At 41.5% G+C, this 21,474-nt stretch overlaps 1 long non-coding RNA gene across 1 annotated transcript; it reads right to left on the bottom strand.

The window, feature by feature from the left end:
• Positions 1-1,664: 1,664 nt before the first annotated feature.
• LOC132679211 (uncharacterized) lies at positions 1,665-12,614 on the bottom strand. Its single transcript, XR_009610012.3, has 2 exons — positions 12,380-12,614; positions 1,665-1,718 (listed from the first exon to the last, which is right to left on the bottom strand). It is a non-coding gene; the product is annotated as an uncharacterized LOC132679211 (long non-coding RNA).
• Between the last annotated feature and the right edge of the window lie 8,860 nt (positions 12,615-21,474).

The following is a 21,474-nucleotide window of genomic DNA, read 5'->3' as shown; positions in this document are numbered from 1 at the left end:
AAAAAAAATAAAGAAAAAAAAAGCTTCAGAGAAAACAAACCCAAAAAGTCCCTAAGCTTCCACAGATTTTCTCCACCCTTCTTCCTTGGAGAAAATGATAACACCTTGTTATGAGCAGAGATGGAGGTGGAGAAGATTAAAAAAAAAAAAAGAAGAAGGAAAGTATGGAGAAAATAACAGTCGATTCACCAAAATATTTCCAACCACTCTTGGTCTTGTGCTCTGTTCACTCAGTGCTCAAATCACCCTGACCTGTAAGGTGCCCCTCACAATGTGGCATCAAGCACATCCCCTAGGAAGTATGGTGTACTGGCATGGGATTTTATATAAGGTGGAATTAGATGCCAATCTCAGTATAAATAAAGCTCCAAGCAGGATGGTAAGAAGTAAAGAAGACCCATTTTAAATAATCCCTCTTTACTTCTGAGGTCTGTGAATTACTCCACTAATTCATCTACTTTGAAATTTTCTCTTTGGTTGGATGCACAGGCATTTAATAGTAAAATAATTAGACATGAGTAGATTGTCTAGGTGCACAGTTAATGGAGTTTAAATGCTTCTTTCACATTCTCTCTTCAGCTTGCTTGACTAGCTGACATTATTAGCTCAGGCTGGGACTTATTTATGAATAGGCCAGTGATAGCATCATCTGTTTGTGTGATCTAAGGGTTCAAAAGTTTCACCCCAAAGAAACAAATTCTCTATCTACCATCATTGCTATTTGAAATTCTGCTAGTTAACCATTTATTTCTTTGTAATAAGCAATGTCTCTGGGATAGCTAATGTGTCCTTTAAAATGCAGTTATTAACCTTGGGAAAGAGAACACTTTTATGTGATGTGATTTTATCTGATTGCTTTTAATTTAGAAGGAGCAGCTAATACCCTGACTCCACTGGTGTCCTGGGAAATGTAGACAGTGATTACTGGCAAAATGGTGTGTAACTAATATGGCCCCCGTCTTGGCGTGCCTGAGGTTAACAAATAGGGCCACTTTTTTTTTTTTAAAGTACCCATAACTTGGAGACTTAGAATCTTCATCCCTTAGATTCTAGAAATTACTTTTTTTTTTTTCCAGCCTTGATCCCAGAGGAGGATGACTTAAATTAGAGCCCGCCAGCTGACTCACAGTGAAAATGTAGGGTGACCGGGGTGGCTGGGTGGCTCAGTCAGTTAAGTGTCCAACTTTGGCTCAGGTCATGTATCTCACAGTTGGTGGGTTTGAGACCCGAGTCAGGCTCTGTGCTGACAGCTCAAGGCCTGGAGCCTGCTTCGGATTCTGTGTCTCCCTCTCTCTGTTCCCCTCCCCTGCTAGTGTTCTCTCTCTCTCTCTCTCTCTGAAAAATAAATAAATAAACTTAAAAAAAATGTAGTGTGAGTAAAAATACTCTATGGTCTTAAGCCACTGAAATTTTTGATTTGTTTGTCACTGGGACATATTCTAATTTATTCTTTTTTTTTTTTTTTTCCTCCTGAGTTTCCTTCCCAAAGGAATTTTTGGAAGTCACTGAGGATTGCTTACATTGTCCACAGATTCTGGCTGTTGCTTACCACCTCTGCTGTGCTCTAAACGGCACTGCACCAGGACTTGGGAGTCACCTCTTGATATCTTGCAGGTTCTGCTGTTCTGCTTCTGCTTCTGTGGCATGCTTCTTCTGCTCCTCCCTCTTCTTCTTCACCACTTTCCTTCATGCCCCTTTGGTAGCTCTCCAAGATACAGCTAAAAGAAAGATGAAGACTTCAAAATATTTACTGAAGACTGAGGACAACAGTAAGGAAGTGGTGTCCAAAAAAAGAAAAGTTAAAACTGTATGCAGGGTATTGCTCTTAGGGTGTGAGAACATACAGCCTTCCACAAGGGATATCCTCCTAATGACTGTCTCTCTCCTCAGCTTCCTCCACTGTTAAAGTCACAATTTTATTTCCCACCAAGAAAAGGACCACTCACCATGTTCAATCCACTCCTGGACCCCATTATCAACATAAAATCATCTCCAGAAGTTCAACTCTCCCTTCTTTAAGAGAATCTGCCAAATTATTAAACATAGCTGTTCAGCAACTCATCTCTTAGATGAGATGGACCAATTTGTAGAAAGACACAAATTATCCACTCTGACACAAGAAGAAACAGAAAATCTGAATAGACCTACAACAAGCAAAAAAAAAAAAAAAAAAAAGTTAAATTAGCAATAAAAATTTTTTCCACAAAGAAAAGCCTCTAGCTCATTTGGCTATACTGGTGAATTCTATTAACTATTTAAGGAAGAAATAATACCAATACCAACAAATTCTTAGAAAGTAGAGGAGGACGGAACACTCCCCAATTCATTTTTTCAGGCCAGTATTAGCCTGATACCAAAGCCAGGTTAAAAGCATCACAAGAGAAGAAACCTAGGCTCACAAATACAGATGCAAAAATCTTTGATAAATTATTAACAAAACAAATGCAGGAAACTATAAAAAGAATTATGCACCATAAACAAATGAGATGTATCCCAGAATGTAAGGTTGGTTTGACACAAAAAAATAATTAATGTAATACCTTATATAAATAGAAGAAAAGAGGGGGAAAAAAGACCATCCCAATGAAGCAGAAAAATCACTTGATAAATTCCAATACTCATTCATGATTAAAAACTTTTAACATACCAGTAATAGAAAGAAACCTATACAGAAACCTTATAGAAAGGACTTCTATAAAAACCTACAGCTAAGATATTCTTAATGTGAAACTTCGAATGCTTATTCCTAAGATTAGGAAGACAAAGATCCACTTCAACCATATGTGGTAGTTGGTTTTATATGTCAACTTGGCTGGGTCACAGGGTGCCAAGATGAAACATTATTTTGGGATGTGTCTGCGAGGGTCTTTCCAGAAGAAATTAGCATTTGAATTGGTGGACTCAGTGAAGTATATTGCATCCCCCCCAACAAAGTGGGTGGGCATCATCTAATCTGTTAGGGACCTGAATAGAACAAAAAGTGGAGGATGTGAGAATTCATTTACTTCCTGCCTACCTGCTTGAGCTGGGACCTTAGTCTCCTGCCCTGGAGTTGGAATTGACACCATCAGCTCCTCTAGTCCTCAGGCCTTTGGACTCAGGAATTACATTTCTGGTTTTCCTGGGTTTCCACCTTGCAGATGGCAGATTGTGGGACTTCTCAGCCTCCATAGTCATGTGAAGCAATTTTTCATAATAAATCATCTTTCTGTATCTACATCATCTATCTATATCATCTATCTCTCTTATCTGTATATCAGCTATCTATATATCTTCTTTCTATATGTACCCATACGTACATCCTATAGATTCTGCTTCTCTAGAGAACCTTGGCTCGCACATCACTTCTATTTATTTTTTTAACAGTTTTATTAATAATTTATTTATTTTCTGATTTACATCCAAGTTAGTTAGCATATGGTACAGCAATGATTTCAGGAATAGATTCTTTAATGCCCCTTACCCATTTAGTCCATCCCCCCCACTTCTATTTATTATTGTACTAGAGGTTCTAGCCAGTGCAACAAGGCAAGAAAAATCATGTAAGGGGCATGTTAAAGCATACAGATTGGAAAAGTAGAGATAAATTGTAAATATTTGCAGATGATGCACTCTTTTGTGTAGAAAACCACAAGGAACCTACAAAATCTGTTACAACTATTAAGTGAGCTTAGCACTGTCATAGGATTACAAGATGAGTGTGGAAAAATCAATTGTATTTCTATTTACTAGCAACCAACAGTCTGAAAATGAAATGAAGAAAACAAACATATTCATAATGGCATCAAAAGGAATAAAATCCCTAGGAATATTTAACAAAAGAAATGCAAGACTTATCTAATGAAAACATAACATTGATGAAAAAACTTTAAAAGATCTGTATAAATGGAAAGATATACCATGCTTATGGAATAGAAGACTCCATATTGTGAGGACTGCATTTCTCCTCAAATTGATCTATACATTCAAAACAATCCCAGTCATAATCCCAACAAAGTTTGTTTGTTTGCTTGTTTGTTTTTTAAAGATATTTTTAATGTTCATTTACTTTTGAGAGAGAGAGAGAGAGTGCAAGCAGGGGAGAGGAAGAGAGGGAGGGACAGCAGATCCAAAGTGGGCTCTTCGCTGACAGCTGAGACTGATGTGGAGCTTGAACTCGAACCCACAAGATCATGACCTGAGCTGAAGTCAGACACTTAACTGACTGAGACACCCAGGTACCCTTGTTTGTTTGTTTTTTTATAAATTGACAAGCCAATTCTAAATTATATGTGTAAATGAAAAGGACCTAGAATAGCCAAAATATATTTTTAAAAAGAACAAATTTCAAACTTAATGTAAAGCTACAGTAATCAGGCAATGTGGTATTGGCATAAGTATGGGCATGTAGATTAAAGAAATATAATAGTTCAGAAATAAGCCCACACATTTATGATAACTTAATAATTGATAAAGGTGCCAAGGCAACTCCATGTTGAAAAGATAATATTTTTAGCTCTCTGTGGTGCATGGTTGGACATACATATGCAAAAACAAAAAAGAGCCAAACCCAAGACCTTTACCACACACTATACATAAAAATTAACTTACTATGAATTATAGACCTAAACGTAAGAGCCAGATCTAGCCAAACCTGGAACAAAAGATAGAAAAACCTTCATGATCTTGGGATAGACAAAGATTTCTTAGATTTCTTAGATACTAAAAACATGATCCATAAAAGAAAAAAAAAACTGATTAATTAAATTCCATTAAAATGGAAAACTTGTTTTTTAAAGGATACCATTAAGAGAATGAAATGACAGCCAAGCCTGGGAGAGCTATTTATAAACCATTTGTCTGATTGAGGACTTGCTTCTAGTATAAAGAATTTTATAGTTCTATAATAAGATGATCTAACTTTAAAAACTAACAAAATATTGAAAAAGATATTTCACCAAGAAAAGTATCCATATGGATAATAGTCATTAGGTAATGCAAATTAAAATCAGGAGATATCACTTCACACTTTTTAGATTTGCTAGAGTAAAAAGAATTTTCAGTATTGTGAGGACGTGGAGAAATTGGAACTGTTTAGAATATAAAATTGTATAGCCACTTTGGAAAATAGTCTGATAGTTTCTTTAAAAGTTAAACATAGACATACTATTTGACTCTGCAATTTCATTCCTAGGTATTGGCTCAAGGGAAATGAAAACATATGTCTACACAAAGACTTGTACATGAATGTTGATAATGACATTATTCATATTAGCCCCAAACTGGAAGCAATCAAATGTCCGGGCATCTGGTGAATAAATAATCAAATGGTGGTATATCCATGCATGGACATGGAATACCACTCAGCAGTAAAAAGGAACAGACTGCTCAGACTTGTGGCAACACGAATGAAAATCAAAAACATTACAATAAGTAAAAGAAGCCAGACACAAACGTTGCATATTGTGAATGATTCCATTTACCTGAAATTTCTAGAGAAGGCAAAATGATAGCGATGGAAAACAGATGGGAGTGAGAATGGGACTGACTGCACATGAGCATGAGGGAAATTTTTAGGGTGATGGAAATATTCTAACACTCAGTTGTGATGGTAGCATCACTATATACATTTACTAACACTTAGGGATTTTATGGCATCTTTGCTAGTGGGGCATAGTTTGTGGCACTGAACTCTTTGGCTTTAATAGAAGATTCTACCCAGCTGCTCCCCACCTCCCACCCCATTTGGGCCACCTATAAAGCCTCTTACTCTGCAGTGTCATAATGTCACATTGCTCATACTTTCATTAACATTGCTGGCCAGTGCCCTTCAAGGAAAAGGAAGGGAGTCTTCTCTCAGATTCCAACAAGCTGTTGTGGGACAATTTGGGTCTGTTTGGTCAGAGATGGTTTTACCAGCAGTTTAGTCTGAGATTTGTCTTCAGTATCTTTCACTATCTGATAGTGAGGTTCCTGACTTAATGGTTGACTAATGCCTCTACCTGATTGTATGTTTCCATGGACATACTTTAAAAAGAAACGGACATCTGCCAAGTGACTAGATTGGTGTAGAGGTGTTCCACATAGGGAGCATGTGAAGCCTGACACCACTCCAGAGAGATGCTAGCAATGGTCCCAAATCCAGGTCGCCTCCAGGGGGCATTTGCACCTCCTCAGTTAAGTGTCATTCCCTCTGTTTCCTCGATTCTTTTCCCTTCTTAGACATATCTTGTGAACTATAGGATTAATCTCTTATTTTACCCACTTTTCCCTTCTATTTTCATTCCTTTGTCTGTTTCTCCTTCTATCCTGAGGATTTCCTGAATCCCCTCAACTTCCAACCTTCTTGATATTTTGAACTACAGAGGAATATATAGAAGGTTTTTTCTTTTTCCTTTTCATTGAATCCTCCTTGAGATATATATCAGCATTCAATGGAAACTTCTTCTGTATCTCAATTATTTCTAATGCAGCAAGAGGAACAATTATTAACGTATGATCAATGTATTGATTAATTATATTGGTGAAGAATGGAACAAAAGAAGAAAAAAGACTAGGAGTGAAAATACTTGTTAAACAACAACTGCATTCTCCCAAGCCGGAGGGAATGAATACTGAAACAAACATTAGCAACCTCTCAGAGGGGGAGGATTCAGGAACTCAAGAATAGGGAAGAGGAAAAATTAGCAATAACCACCATCAAAACAAGAAAGTCGGCACGTAGCATTTTGGGTGAGGGAAGAAGATGTGAGTAGTAAGATACGGGCTTAATGGCAGATTTCGTTTTAAGTTTGTGCAGTTTGAATGACCATGAGGACTTTAGGGAAGAGCTGTCTTATGGGCAACTGAAATGAAAATCTGAGTCATAAGAAGGGTATATGCTGACTCACTGGTGGATAAATCAAAAACACATAAACACATGAACAGAGCTTAATGAGGGAAAAGGGAAAAAAGGACAATAACAATAAAAGGATCAGAACACAGACGGCAAGAAATAACTGCAGGTGAGTGAAGAGGCTGTGAATTATCCTTTCAGTAAGCATGATGAGGAAAAGAAAGTGCATTGGTATAAAGCTCACTAGGATAGAAAAGTCAAAGAGCATTACACTAGAAAAAGGAGAACTTAGGGGTGCCTGAGTGGTTCAGTCGGTAAAGCGTCAGACTCTGGGTTTCCATTCAGGTCATGATCTCACAGTTCATGGGTTCAAGCACTGCATCGGGCTCCAGGCTGACAGTGTGGAGCTGACTCGGGATTCTCTCTCTCCCTCTCTCTCTCAAAACAAACAAACAAACAAACAAACAAACATTTTAAAAAAAGAAAAAGGAGAACTCAATTGTATAAATAGTAGAGGAAAAGAAGCAATGAAGAGGGAGAGACTGAACATACAAAAAAGATAAAGAAGACTAAAAGGATGTTATAAAATCAAGGGCATAGACCAAAGACTTATTCTTACAAAGAAGCTTTTTCACCTCTTTCTTCCAAGAAAGATGAGTGAAGATAGGGTAAAGGTAGAGTGTGGGACATTTTCTGCAAGGTCTGTCTACATAAGCAATTGGATTGAAAAATGTCTCACAAAATTAATGCATCCATGTAACATATCATTATTAATCTATCAGTGAAGATTTAGAATAATGGTGGAGAAGTATTTATCCATTTGTTATCCAATCAGTGCACATGAAGATTCTTTGTAATATCTCTCCCTGGTCAGACCCAGGAACCATCTCTTTGTGCTTTTTACTGTCAAATGCACCATTCCTGGCCAATTTCTTACAATGCTATGGCTCTTCAGAACCTCTTGGTATTGAAACAATATAGCTATTCTTGCCTTTGTACTTCCCTGATACCACTGATTTAATGATGCTTGCATCATTATTCATAATGTAGCATCATCCATCATGCTGTCCATGAATACTGTTTTTAAATGGCTCTCTCAAAGGTTGTTATCATACTTTGTTGATGATAACCACAAATGCAAGTCTCACCCAGAGTATGAGGGAAAATGTGAATGATAACTCACTTTCTGGCCATGTTAAGTTTATCATTTGTAATTTTACAACATAAATGTAGAACAACAGGCCCTCCAACCATGTCTTCTCTTGAACTTTTTAGGCTGTGCTCACTGTATTTCTAGAACATGATCTCTTTCAGTGTTCACTTCACCATTTCCTTCCATACACTACCACCAACAAGGAGAAGAGGAGAAGGACCTGTGGGCAAAGCTGGAAGGGCAGTCCCATTCATACAAAAATGTCCTTCACTTACCTGATCAACCCAGGAGAGTATGGTGTTACCACATTAATGGAAGACAAGAAAGGACCTTGATCAAAAGGACTCATTGGTCAGGTGGGGCAATAACCTCAGGAGCTCTCAGAGGAGACAGTTGTAGCCATCCCGAGAGCTGACTAGCATAGGGTGCCAAGCCTGTGGAGGGGACAGGGTGACTACCGTGGGTGCAGTGGTAGAAACACATAGGAAAAGAACACCTACCATCACCACCACCTTCAGGTTTATAGCCTGGAGGCAAAATCACAGTCAGAACACTGACGGGCAGGAGCCTACATGTGGGCTCATACAAGGGGCTCAAGGCCAATGGAATTTCATAACCCCATGTGCTCCAGTTGTCCACCATGCCTCTGTCAAGGCAAGTGACTGGAAATAAAGGTTGGAGTAAAAGATGCTACAACCCTCTCATTATTTTCCCCAGCACCATAATATAAATCCCTTGCCTTATATGAGGCATTATATAGACAGCATTTATTCTTTTTTTTTTTTTTTAATGAAAACATTAAAAACAAGCAAGGACTATTTCTAAACAAAGAGGGAGTTTTGATAGGAAATTTGCAGCTTGACATCTCCTGTCTTTTGCAGAAATGCAATTATGTCTAACAGGTGCTACACTGATCTTCTACCTTAAGAACCAGAGACAATAATCAAAGTCTGCTAATGCCACCTATCTCCCAGAGAAAAGGAAGCATGGCCGAAAGTAGGGTCAAGGGGTTTTCAACTCTATATGGGGATCTTTCCCAAGGCTCCTCATAAAAGGTATGCAAAGACAATGTAAGATATTCCTACAAGTTGGCAGATTTTGCTAAGAGTTGTTTTAACAGAGGAAGTAGGATGAGTAAAAATAATGCTTCCCTGGAGGGGTGACAGACTAAGGTTTGAGCAAAACTAGAGTTTCAGGGAGTGGAAAGACAGAAAAGCATTAACAGGGATTGACCATAAGCAGAGATCTGATTGGCAGAACCATTTCTAAACCACGTCCAGCATCAGACCTTAAACATTTTTAAAAATAAGTTTCCAGGGGTGCCTGGGTGGCTCAGTTGGTTGAGCTTCCAACTTCAGCTCAGGTCATGATCTCACAGCTCATGGGTTTGAGCCCCGCATCGGGCTCTGTTCTGATAGCTCGGAGCCTGGAGCCTGCTTCAGATTCCGTGTCTCCCTCTCTCTCTGCCCCTAACCCACTCGCATTCTGTCTCTGTCTCTCTCAAATATAAATTAAAAAAACATTAAAAAAATATTTAAAAATAAGTTTCCATCCTAAATCTCTGCAGTGCATAGGTATAACTTTCACATTCATGAAAACAAGTTATATACAGCACACAAGAAAGCAGATCATATCTAGGTAAGTGGCAAAGCTAAGCTCTAGTCAACTCTGTCAGTGATTTAGTATCTGATAATGTTCCTAAATTAAGAATCAAATTTTTTGAACAAATATTCAGGGCTATCATCATAAATATAGAGTCATGTCAAAATGATTTATTCATTAAGGCAAACATTAATTTCACACACAACAAAGCATTTGTTAGGAATGGAGAGTCTTTGTCTACTCTGTGCTAAGAGCACATCCACCTTAGAAGTACATGCTGTTTGGGCAGGAAAGAGAAAGTCCTGCACACACTCATTCATGGTCTTGGTTTTAAATTGCTTTCTTCCTCATTCTTGTCACCTGGATCCATCAAACTTTCAAGCCCTTAGGCCATGGACATTTCTTCTTTCTTTCCTCCACCTCACTTGACGTGACTGTTGGCGCTATTCAATTATCTGGGTAAGACCATTAGTTCTCCTTAAGACAGTAACTACTTCTGGCTATGCCGGCTAAACATGCCTTCAAGGTCAGCCTAGAACAGTTCTGCCTCGATGCTGGCCAGTGTGAGCAGCACTGCCACTGGGCTCACCTAGGAATAAGAGCAGGTCTCAACAGGAATCAATATACCTTCTGTTTGAAGAAACTATCCCTTGGGAAATGTAAGTGGGAAAATAATTTATATAAAAAATACTGCTCTGATAAACAAAGACAATAACAAAAATATTCCTTGGGTGGGACTAGCCTGGGCAGTGTGGGACTTTTTCTAAAGTCCTTTCTAGCAGAGTTAATTTAAAAGCCACCTGGTTGGTGTTGGAGAGGTCACACCAGCAAACACCTATCCAGGCTCAGGCCTCCTTCTACAGGATGCTGCTCAGTCTACAGCCTTGGTGCCTACATAGCCACAATTGGATGACCTCACCCTGACTCTCTTGGCCATGGTTGATTGGGCAAAGAGTGAGCATCCCATCCCATCTGAGGTGGCCACATTCGGAGGTTGGCCTGGCACCAAAAGATAGGCTGAATGTATTCATATCCTACGGCTTCTTTAACAACTTACCATAAACTGAGTTTCTTAAAATAATAGGTAGTTATTCTCTTGCTGTTCTGACGCTGGATGTCTGAAATCAAACTCCAAAGGCTGTAGGGAAGATTCCTCCCTTGCCTCTTGTAATTTCTGATGGTTGCCAACAACCCTTGCTCCTTTGGCTTCTAGATGCATCACTCTGGTCCCTGCCTCTGTTGTCACATGGTGTTCCCCCTGTGTGCCTTTTTTTCCTGTGTCCAAATATGACCTGTTCTTGTAAGGACCCCAGTCATACTGGATTTAGGGCCCACCATAATCAGTATGACCTCTTAACTTGATTATATCTGCAAAGATCCTATTTCCAAATAAGGTGACATTCACAAGTACTGGGGTTAGGACCTGAGTATATCCTTTTGGGGGACACAGTTCAATCCCCAAACACTGAGTCAATCAAAGTCCTTGCCTTGGGACTATGAATGAAGAGACACATGGAACTAACCAGCAGGTAGTGGAGTTCACAGCAAAACGATGTGGTGAGCTGGAATCAGGGCCAAGATAACTGAAAGCCATGTGCAAGCAGGAGTTATCTGGGAGCAGAAAAGCTGGGTGAAAGCCAAGGAAGCTGGAAGGAGAGAGAGGAGCCTGGAGCTGCCACAGGGATGGAAGTGGCGCTCCCAGGGTGGTCAAGGTGGCCCTGAAGTTGCACTACATTCTTGACTTTTAACTCCAGAACCTCTCTGGCTGCATATTAACCACCCCCTGTTCTTAAGGTAGCCATTTTAACAATTTGTTCCATGAAACTGTAAGAGTTAAGATAAAAGAGTCCAAGGCTAATCTTCTTTTTAGTGGTAAGAAAACAAGCCCAGAGAGATGTGGTAAGGCCTTCTAAGGTCAGTTCCTCCAGATGCTTCAGATTCCTGGGGGTTGGGGGAGGGCTGGCAGCCAGGCAAAGGAAGGCTTTCCTTGAGCACTTCTCTGGATAAGTAATAGTTACCCACAGGCTACCAGAAACAAGTTATTTGTCTTCTAAGATAACCCAGGCCTGCCCAGGAGGCACAATAGTGGCACAATGGCTGCCTTTCTATTTCTATCCTGGATTCCTAGATTCCTGGCCAATCCCAGGGCAATAGGCTAGGATGTGCTGCCTGCTGTTTGCCTTGACCATCAATCTCCCAAACGGAGAAGCTGGCACAGGGCCTGGAATAAGCCAGAAATGACTTGGTCAATTGCCCTTTTCACTTTCAACCTGGGATTCCCCAGACCCAGTCTCTCTTGTGGCTGGCGCAGAACAGACCAATGCATAATTTCCTATCACTAGTGGAAACACAATGATCAGAGCCTGAGAGAGAGAGAGAGAGAGAGAAGAGAAGAAGCAGTTTATTCTGGGATTATACTATGCTCTACCCACTTGTTCCCAGCTTTCTGCTACCCCCAACAAAAAATTCTGTGTAAGTGCAAAATAACTTGTCATTCCAGAAAGAATAGAATAGATACTTATTAAGAATTTCCTTATAAAGCTTTCACCTGAATATCAGAATGACTGATAAATTCATTTTCATTTAAATTTACATACCAGGTAAGAGAAATCCAATTTGGAAGTCAGGTGGCTCCAGTTCTGTTGCTCTGATGAGCCAGGGAGTTCTGACCAAGTCTTTGAGCTGGCAAGTGAGAATGTGATGTAGGAGATCTTGGCGGCCTCTCATTCATTTACTGATCTGCCTCCCCCAGGACTGACCTGGCTGTGACTCTTATACCCAGAGGTTACAGGGGAGCAAGGGAAACTTACCGGATTTCAGGGCGGACCATCTTCGGGAATGTAAAGGAATCTGCTGCAGATAATCTCATTTAATCTTCAGAACCACATCAAGAAATAGGCTTACCAACTGAGGAACTAGAGAATCAGAGAGATTACTGCAATTTCTGGTACTTGAATTTCTGGTTGAGCAGGAAATACTGGGAGATAAATTATACTCTGAACCTTTTGTTTGTATCAGCCTTTTTCCTTGGGAAGGGGCCAGCAAATTAAAGGAGGTAGTGCAACCTTGAGATACAAAAAGTTAGGTGTCAGTCACAAAATATTTACCAACAGTTTATATTCAAGTCGGAATGTTTATGTGAAGACATTACATCAAAAAAGCCAGATGTGAAATGACAAATATAACATCATCTCTCATAACCCTTCCTAAAGTAGCAAACCTAAGCAAACAAAAATAGAATTGCCTTTCCAAATGTGGAGATAAGTACACCAAAAGTTTAAACAGGGATATGTGCAATCTTTCTGGCTTTTCTATGTTTTCCTATTTTTCTACGATAAACAATTAGTATCTATTTCTATAATGGAAAAAAAAAAAAAAAGCACATTGTAATTATCTTAAGGGACCAATCACCCAGAGTTGTGGTTTTAGACTATGGTGTCTTGGGCTGGATCAAGGCCACTAGAGGTCAATATGCTGACTTATCCTCCACTGCTAGAGTCCAAGGGGCTGAGGGTGCAGGGACCATCTCCAGTCCTCCTCATTGCTAGCCCCCAGAAAATGGAGGCACCACTGTTACTTACTTGGTGGAGAACAAGGAAGTGGATGGGAGGTTGTTGCTCCCTTTCCAGGCATCCAACCATAAGAAATACTGGCTTTGTCACAGGCACTGTGAGCACAATGACAAATAGGTCCAGATCACTGCTCTCAAGGGGCCACAATCTCATGAAGGACACAGTTTCAGAGTGGCATGATAAGAGCCGGTGGCAATGTGCACAGGATGTCACACACATGTGTGCACATGGCAACTGCCAGGAAACCACACTTTGGTGTGGAGAAGGCTTCCCAGAACAGGGGCGATCTGGCATGGCTGTGTGCATACCGTCACTCTGACACCTTGGAACAACTTGCAAGATGATGGTCGATCTGGGCACACAGTGCTGCTCATCCAAATTGCCCAGCTCCCTCAACACCTGAAGGGCAAAGCTGCTCACGATGAGTAGATAAGGGCTTTGGTGTGGCTGAAGGGTGAAGGAAACAGCAGCAAACCCCAGGCTGAAGGAACCACATGTGCAGGGGTGTGGGCCCGTGGAGTCTATTTAAGGAAACTGAGAGTAGTCTGTGTGGTTAGAACTTGACAGGATTACATTCAGAAGGCTCTAAGAAGCCTCTGACGGGTTCAAACCAGAGTGACATTAAGGTCAAATTTGACTCTTTTAGGAAGATCGCTATAAGGACAATGTGTGGAATGAATGGGAGCCAGGAGATCAGGGAAGATAAGGCTTGTGGTAATTATTAAGGCACACAGAGTGTGAATTTCACCTTGGCGAAGGAGCCAGGCTTTGTTTTCTTGTCACCATTCCACCATAAGTGTCCCAGAACTCTACCTCCAATCCAGGGTTGATGAGCAGTGGGTTTTGTGATATGTGCATGATGAAGTTTTGGGATGATGGGGGTTCGTGGAGTTCGGAGATGACAGCCAAGCAAATTCTTTGGTGCAAAAAGGTGATTTTATTAAGGCACAGGGACAGGACCCGTGGGCAGAAAGAGCTGCACTGGGGTTGTGAGGGGGGTGACAATTTTATGGCGGGGGGGGGGGGGGGGGGGGGGGGGCGGAGATAAAATCAAGAGGGAGTTTCCAAAGAGACTTTCACATGCTAAAGACTTAACTGGAGGCCTAGCTATTGTCAAGCTAAGGTTGTTTTTCCCTGTAGCAAAAGCAAAAGCATTAACATTAAGACTGTAGGGAGTTACGGGCCATTGATTTGACTTTTTCTGGTAAACTGATGGAGACTCTTACCAGTTTAAGCACTTTTTTTTTTTTTTTTGTCCTTTCTTGTTTTTGGGTAGCTGGGAGTGTCCAAGGAATATCATATATGTCCCACCTGGTGAGGGGCTGCTATTAGCCTGCCCTTTGCCCTCAGCTTGCCCCATACTCCATCATGTGTGTGTGTGGTGTGTGTTGGGGGGCGGCAGGGATTAGCGTGGGAGGTGTGTGTGTTACATGTGGTGTGCGTGTCTGTGTGTGTACCAGGCAGGGTTTCCGGCACGGATGAGGCTCAGCCTATAGAGGCCGCTTACCCTGCAGTGGCCGTTGGCTCGTGCTGAGTCTGCCTCTGCACCCTGTCTCGGGCTCCACCTTCCAGCGTTGAGGTTTCTCTACTCCGCGTTCTCCAGTCCCCATTCTCATTCATCTAGTCTGTGTAAGAAAAACAGTCGGTCAGTGTGTGCCTCAGTCTTTCAGAAGCATTGGAGGTCAGACGGTGAATGCTGAGTAAAGAGGAGGAAGCCGTGTGGGGGAAGCCCTTTGTGATGGTGGCCGCTGAGTGGGGCCCCGCCCAAAAGACACATCGAAGTCCCAACCCTAGTACCTGTGAATGTGATCTGATTTGGAAATAGGGCCTTTGCAGACATAATTAAGGGAAGGATCTCAGAATGAGATAGTTTTGGATTTCGATAGTGGGTCCAAATCCAACGACTGGTGCCTTTATAAGAGCAAGAAGAAGGAGATTTGAGACAGAGACACACAGAGAAGGCCATGGGAAGATGGAAACAGAGGTTGGAATGATGCATCTACCAGCCACGGAAGGCCAAAAATTGTCAGAGCCAATAGCAGCTAGGGGAGAGGCATGGGGTGCTCTCCTCAGAGCCTCGAGAAGGAGCCAAACCTGAGGACATCTTGATTGTGGCCTCTGGCCTCTAAGACTGTGAGACAATGAAGTTCTGTTGTTTACGGCCACCAACTCTGTGGTCATTTGTTTCTGTAGACCTAGGACACAAATATAGTGACATGTGAGAAACAGTTTGGTGAGAGCAGAGGAAGGCATACACATTGTCGCTCAGATTACTGCTTAGAGAGATCAGCCCCCACACAGGCAAGAGACAAGGGGGTCTAAAGCTAAGGAAGGCAGTGAGAATGGAGGCAAAGTAGAGAGATGTAAGAAATATGCATTTTCTGTATTTAAAGACAGACTCTTCCCACTTAGACTCTGAGATACAGCTCCTTGTCAGTCACACTCAGAGCACAGTGCTGCTTTTCTCTCCCCAGCCACTTAAAATGCTCACTACATAGACGGAATTACTAACAATGGCATCTGAAAATGGAGAATGTAAACTGCAACAGTGTGTTAAAATGGACTCTTCTTTTCACCTTGAAACCTGGCAGAGGCTCTGATTGTGGAGGACAAAACAGGAAGTGCCAAGTACCTCCTCATTCCAAAGAAAGGTAATGGATTGCCCACACACAGCTGGTGAAGACATTGTGAAATGGTTTAACCAGCATTGCCACCTCCAGACTATAAAAGAGAAGGTAAGGGTCACTGGGAGGTTGGAGAGCCTCCTGGGAGGATTTTCTTGCTGAAAAGTATCGTGTTCCTTACAACAGGGTGTGGTGGTGGGTGGAGAGGGTATTTCCAACTCAAAGCTAATGAGAAGAGCTTAGAGAAAACCACATTTGGAGAGCTTGAACTTTGTTGCCTGACTGTCCCAACTCTGCCTTGCCTGGCAGCAGCACAGGAAAAGGGGAAGTTGCCTGTGAACCGCCAGCACTCTCAGTGTGGCAGGGTGAGAATGACTCAGGGTGTCCAGTGGCCAGGCACACGGGGAGGCAGCCGGATGGAGTCACTTTGAGAAGAACCCCTGTCCAAAGAGGCCACCTGGTGGGAGACTGAGGCCTGAGGAGTGATTCCAATAACTGAATGAACCTCTCTCTGGGAACCTGGAGCTGAGTGGGGACTCACCCAAACAGACACCCGGAAAAGGTATTACCTGCGATAGGGGATCTTGGAAACCCTGAGGGAGTGCCAGTGAGATAGGGTTGGCTCCAGTTTTTTATCATGCCCCGGGGACACCTCCAGAGATTGCAGCTGCACCTCTCAAGTTAAACGTTTTGTGCCTATTTCCTCCAATGCCAATCTTCGGGTGCTTTATCCCCAGAGGTACCCAAAACGGTGCCAGTGGTGGGAAGGAGGTAGAACAAACACTCAAGAAGAATCTTAAAGTGAAATTAACCTCTCCAGCACATTTCACAGCATTGAGTAGAGACCTGAGACCCGATGCAGGCAAGGGGAAAGGGACTGGTAGGGACTTTGAGTTTCACTATTACCCTGGATTGGACTTTCTTTTTCTTTCTTCTTAGACAGTTTTTAGTTGTGTCTTTATTCACCTGAGTTCATTAAAAATGTAGTTGTTTTAAAGATCCTATAAATAGAGTAACTATCCACTAATGCAGGATGTAGGTCACCCTTCTCAGCATGGTATTTTTCTTAAGGCAATATTTCTTACTGGATTCTTATTGCTCATACAGCAGTTATAAGAAGGCCAGATATAAGGATGTATACAATCTAAATAAGACAAGCTGATTAAGAATGTACCTAAAGTAAAAAATACACATACTAAATGTTAGCCATGTGGACAGATACATGGGGTAGGAAGAATATGTGACAGGAGGTTGGGGGGGTCCCTATAGGATCTGTCAAGGGCTCATACACAGCGATATTGCCCTTTCCCTCCATTACAGTAAATAACTGTCACTAAGAGATGCGAGTACTCTACACACCCCTAAACACACAAGCATGAGTTTTGACCTGCTACGGATACAGTCTAATGGGACAATATTGTGAATTTTCTGTGAGACTCCCATGAAGAGTCCAGTGAATCCCAAGCAAAGAGCAGGAAGCATCAAGTTGTTTATTTACATTGAACCTAAAGGTTGTTTGGCTCTTGACGTTAACCTAAAGAGCATATGTCTCTTTTTGCAATGTTTACTTCGCAGTTGACATGCAGTTAGAATGGGGGATTCTGGTGGTCATTTCATCTAATGGTGATAACTGAAGTGCTCTGAAAAATGTGACAATTTTAATAACATATTTTACTCAGTCGCTTAACATATAACATGAATCGTGTAGAGCTTTAACCCAAAAAGTAGATAGGAGTGCATCTGAACTGTAATACTTTTTTTGGTTTTGGTAATCTGTAGTTTCTACCACTAACAAAACTGACCAAACTGCTTGTTTACTTACCAAATTAGGCACTAGTCTGAGTTTCTAGAAAAATCCAAAAGCAGAAGAACTGCTACTCCCTTTTCCTCTGGGACTTTTTAGAAGCTAGACCAAAATTACAAATTTTTCAAGATTTCTAACAAGCAGTGTTATTGTTGTTGTTGCTTGTTTTCTGTGTGTAATCATTCAGAGAACAAACAAGATAAGAACTTGCTAACACTGCAAGAAAGTTAACTTTTGGTTAACTACCTATAAGGAATCAGGAACCTTGTATGGCCATTCAAAGTCAGGATTTTTTTATTATTATTATACATCTCTACGTATCTTTCTTTGTGCCAACTACCATGGCAAAGAAGTTTGGGGGGTTATGCTTGACTAGTTAAATTTTAAAAAATCCTCTTGTGGAGATTTCTCTGGTTGAATAGAAGCCCTTCTACGAAGTCAGCATGTTCTGTGAGCCTAAAGACAATGTCCCTGTGAATGCCTTTAAGCTACTGCTTGCAGTGCATATTCCTATTGGGGAAAAAAGAGCATTAAAGTAACTCCAACTTCAATTTTATTGGCCACTTAATATGCGAAGTATTTTATTTTTAAACTTAAAAAATATTTTTTAAATATCTATTTTGAGAGAGAGAGTGCTCACAAGTGGGGGAAGGGTACAGAGAGTGAAAGAGAGAATCCCAAATCTGCACTAACAGTGCAGAGCCTGATGCAGGGCTCGATCCCACAAACTGTGAGATTATGACCTGAGCCGATATCAAGAGCCAGCCACTTAACAGACTGAGCCACCCAGGTTCCCCTAAACTTTTAAAACTTAAAAACAAGAGAGCCTAGGCTAACTAATGTAGTTTATCCAAAGCTGAATGTGGCTATTTGGAACTCAATTTTTTGGCTTGAAATACCAAAGCAACTTCCTAAAACTCTTAGGTAGGAACACCACACTTTGATAACCTGTGATTAGGTGAATTGATCAGTCACAGTTGGTAGCCTCTCTGTTATCCTTGGCAAGGGCTTAAAACATTCTAGAATAGATGCATTTTGCTAGTCTTACATGAGCCTTTTCATTCTGAATGTTTCCTGAGAGGCGTATACTACATATAGGAAGGCTTCTTTATCCTTCTCACTTTGGTATGCTTCAGAACCCAAGTGGAAATTCTTCCCACTTAATATCTATTACCAGAAGGAAGTGGTTTGATTAACATTCAGCTGTATGCCCTTTGACTTATTCTGATTTATCACTCATGTTGACATGATCTAGTCTGTGGTGCCTGGTTTTATCCAGTCTAGGAAGCTGCTTCTCATCCTTGTATTATTCTTAGTACCCCTGGGACTTTGGTAGGATGCTGCTCTTGGATCAGTCCATCACCTTCTACTCTCTGTTGGAAGGTATGGGGTTGCTTGAAAGTCTTTTCCCACTGTGGGTTGGGGGGAGGGGTGGGAGGGTGAGTGGAGACAGCAACTTCCATTGTGTCTCCCTAGCCCTGCAGCTGGGTCAGTCAGGCTGGACGTTTATTATGTGATAGTCACCAGAAAGATGACAGAACTTGCCTGAGATTTCATCCAGAGCTGGCCTAGAATGGATTCACAGGGTAGGTTGGGGGGGACAGGTGAGAAGGAAAAATGTTGCACTCTGCTTATACCTACCAAGTCCAGCTCATTCAATAAACCAGCTACTATGGGATTAAGAGGATCCGGGGACTGATTGGTCACCTATCATACAAGATGGGTCTCTCTGTGGTTACCTCTTATCTCATGTCAGGGCTCAGGATAAATTCCACAATGCCACATGGCATGGGTTAGGGAGAGGTGTTACTGGGAGGTGGGGGGAGAATTACTATTGTGCATCATCAAGGGAAGGGGAGGAAGCTTCCATTGTGTTATCACCCCACAGGGAGAAGTTGTAGGCAGAGTGCTCTATTCCGCATGTAATGGAGAGAATTGCCCCTCGTTGCAGCAGGGGGTGGAGATGTTTTCCTCAATGATGCTGGGTCTCTGGTTGGATCTCATAGTTAAACTGACAAAGACAGATTAATGGGAAAAAAGCACACAAATTTATCTAAGTTTTATTAACACAGGAGCCTTCATAAGAAACTGAAGACCTGGGGTGCTTGGGTGGCTCAGTCGGTTAAGTATCTGACTTGTCTCAGGTCATGATCTCATGGTTCATGAGTTCAAGCCCTGTGTCAGGCTCTGTGCTGACAGCTCAGAGCCTGAAGCCTGCTTCACATTCTGTGTCTCCCTCTCTCTCTGCCCCTCCCCCACTCATGCTCTGCCTCTCTCTCTCTCTCAAAAATAAATAAACATTAAAAAAAAAAAAAAAAAGAAACTGAAGACCCAAAGAAACAACTAGACCTGAGGATTTTTATTCTAGGTTTGATGAAGAGTAGGCAGTCGTGAAGAAATATGGTAGATGGATGAGTGAGGTAAGTGTAGTTAACATGGAGAAACTTAGCATGGCCTGTTTGTTAGGATACTTCTCAAAGTCCCTTGTTCTTCAGAGATAAGGATGTTCCTTTCCTCCAGGTATTGGGTGGGCACCTCCCACAAGAGGGTTTGATGCTGCTTCTGGGGTAAAGGGAGGATAGGGGAGGTCAGAATGACCTTCCTGCTTCTGCCATTTTCTCAAACTCCTTTGGTTTAAAATACACAATATGTCAAGGTGTCATATTTTGGGGTAGTGAGTCCTGAACCCCATCAATGCCTATCCTTTGTATTGGGCTGATGTGAGGAAACAGCCTGCTACAGGGTGATGGGGAAATACATTGCTGGAGGCTATTGTTTGCAGAACTTGTCTGGGAATGTCAGCTGTCCCTCATGGGAAACCTTGGGCCCATGGGAAGCTGCAGGAAGTGGTCAGGAGATAGGAGAAGGGGCCTGCCCCCTTGAGCAGGTGGTGTGAGGGCAGCCTCTTCTACTGAGAAGGAGATGGCCCGGCTGGCACACTGTCTTGGCAACCAAGAATGAGCATGTGATCATTTCCGGCTCTTCTGACCATTGCACCACAGTGCAGGGGTGAGAAAGAAGGCAGAAGCAGGGGTGAATCCTGGCTTTCTGGCCTGGACAATTGGACATCTAAAGGAGGAGGAGGAAGCGGGTGGGCAGAAAGAAGACAGGGAGGAAGAGGGACGTTTGAGGAAAAGACTTAAAGGTATTTATATAAAAAAGCATCCACTATATCCTTGGTGCACGGACAAAAGAATATATGTTGAATACCCAAACTAGTAAGCCTACCAAGTTTAAATCCTTTCCTTAGCTTTTTTCTGCTATGGTGGGTTAGAGGACAAATATCTCCACAGATATTTATTTAAGAGAATAAAAACAAATTCTGGTCTTTTACTCCCATCTCACACCCAGAGTAATAGAAAAGGAAACAAAATTTTCACTACCCATCACATTTTTATTTATTTTATTTGAGAGAGAGAGAGAGAGGGAGGGAGAGGGAGAGAATCTTAAACAGGCTCCATGCTCAGCGCCAATGAGGGGCTCAATCCCACAACTGGGAGGTCATGACCTGAGCCAAAATCAAGAGTCAGATGCTCAACCAGGTGAGCCACCAGGCACCCCAGTACCCATCACAGTTTTAACTTTGAAATGGTGAGTAAGTTAGAGCATCTGACCCTTCTGCAAGTCAGGACAATGAGGTGGGTTATGGTGCTAGGAACCTCCATCTAGAAATGACCGGAGGACACAGGTATTAATTGAGGCATTTTATATATATATATATATATATATATATATATATATATATATATATATGAAAGGATTGAAAATAACAAAAATGATTATCAAAAGAGTATTCATTACAATAAATCCTGTTACACAATTCACTAGAATATAATGCAGGTATAGAGACAGTATTTTTCAATGTGCCAATACTTAATGACATCCCCAATTCATTGTTAGGTAAA

This window comes from Panthera onca, chromosome A2, assembly GCF_046562875.1.
Source record: "Panthera onca isolate mPanOnc1 chromosome A2, mPanOnc1 haplotype 2, whole genome shotgun sequence".
Classification (NCBI taxonomy): Eukaryota; Metazoa; Chordata; class Mammalia; order Carnivora; family Felidae; genus Panthera; species Panthera onca.
This window is presented reverse-complemented; position numbering and strand designations above follow the sequence as displayed.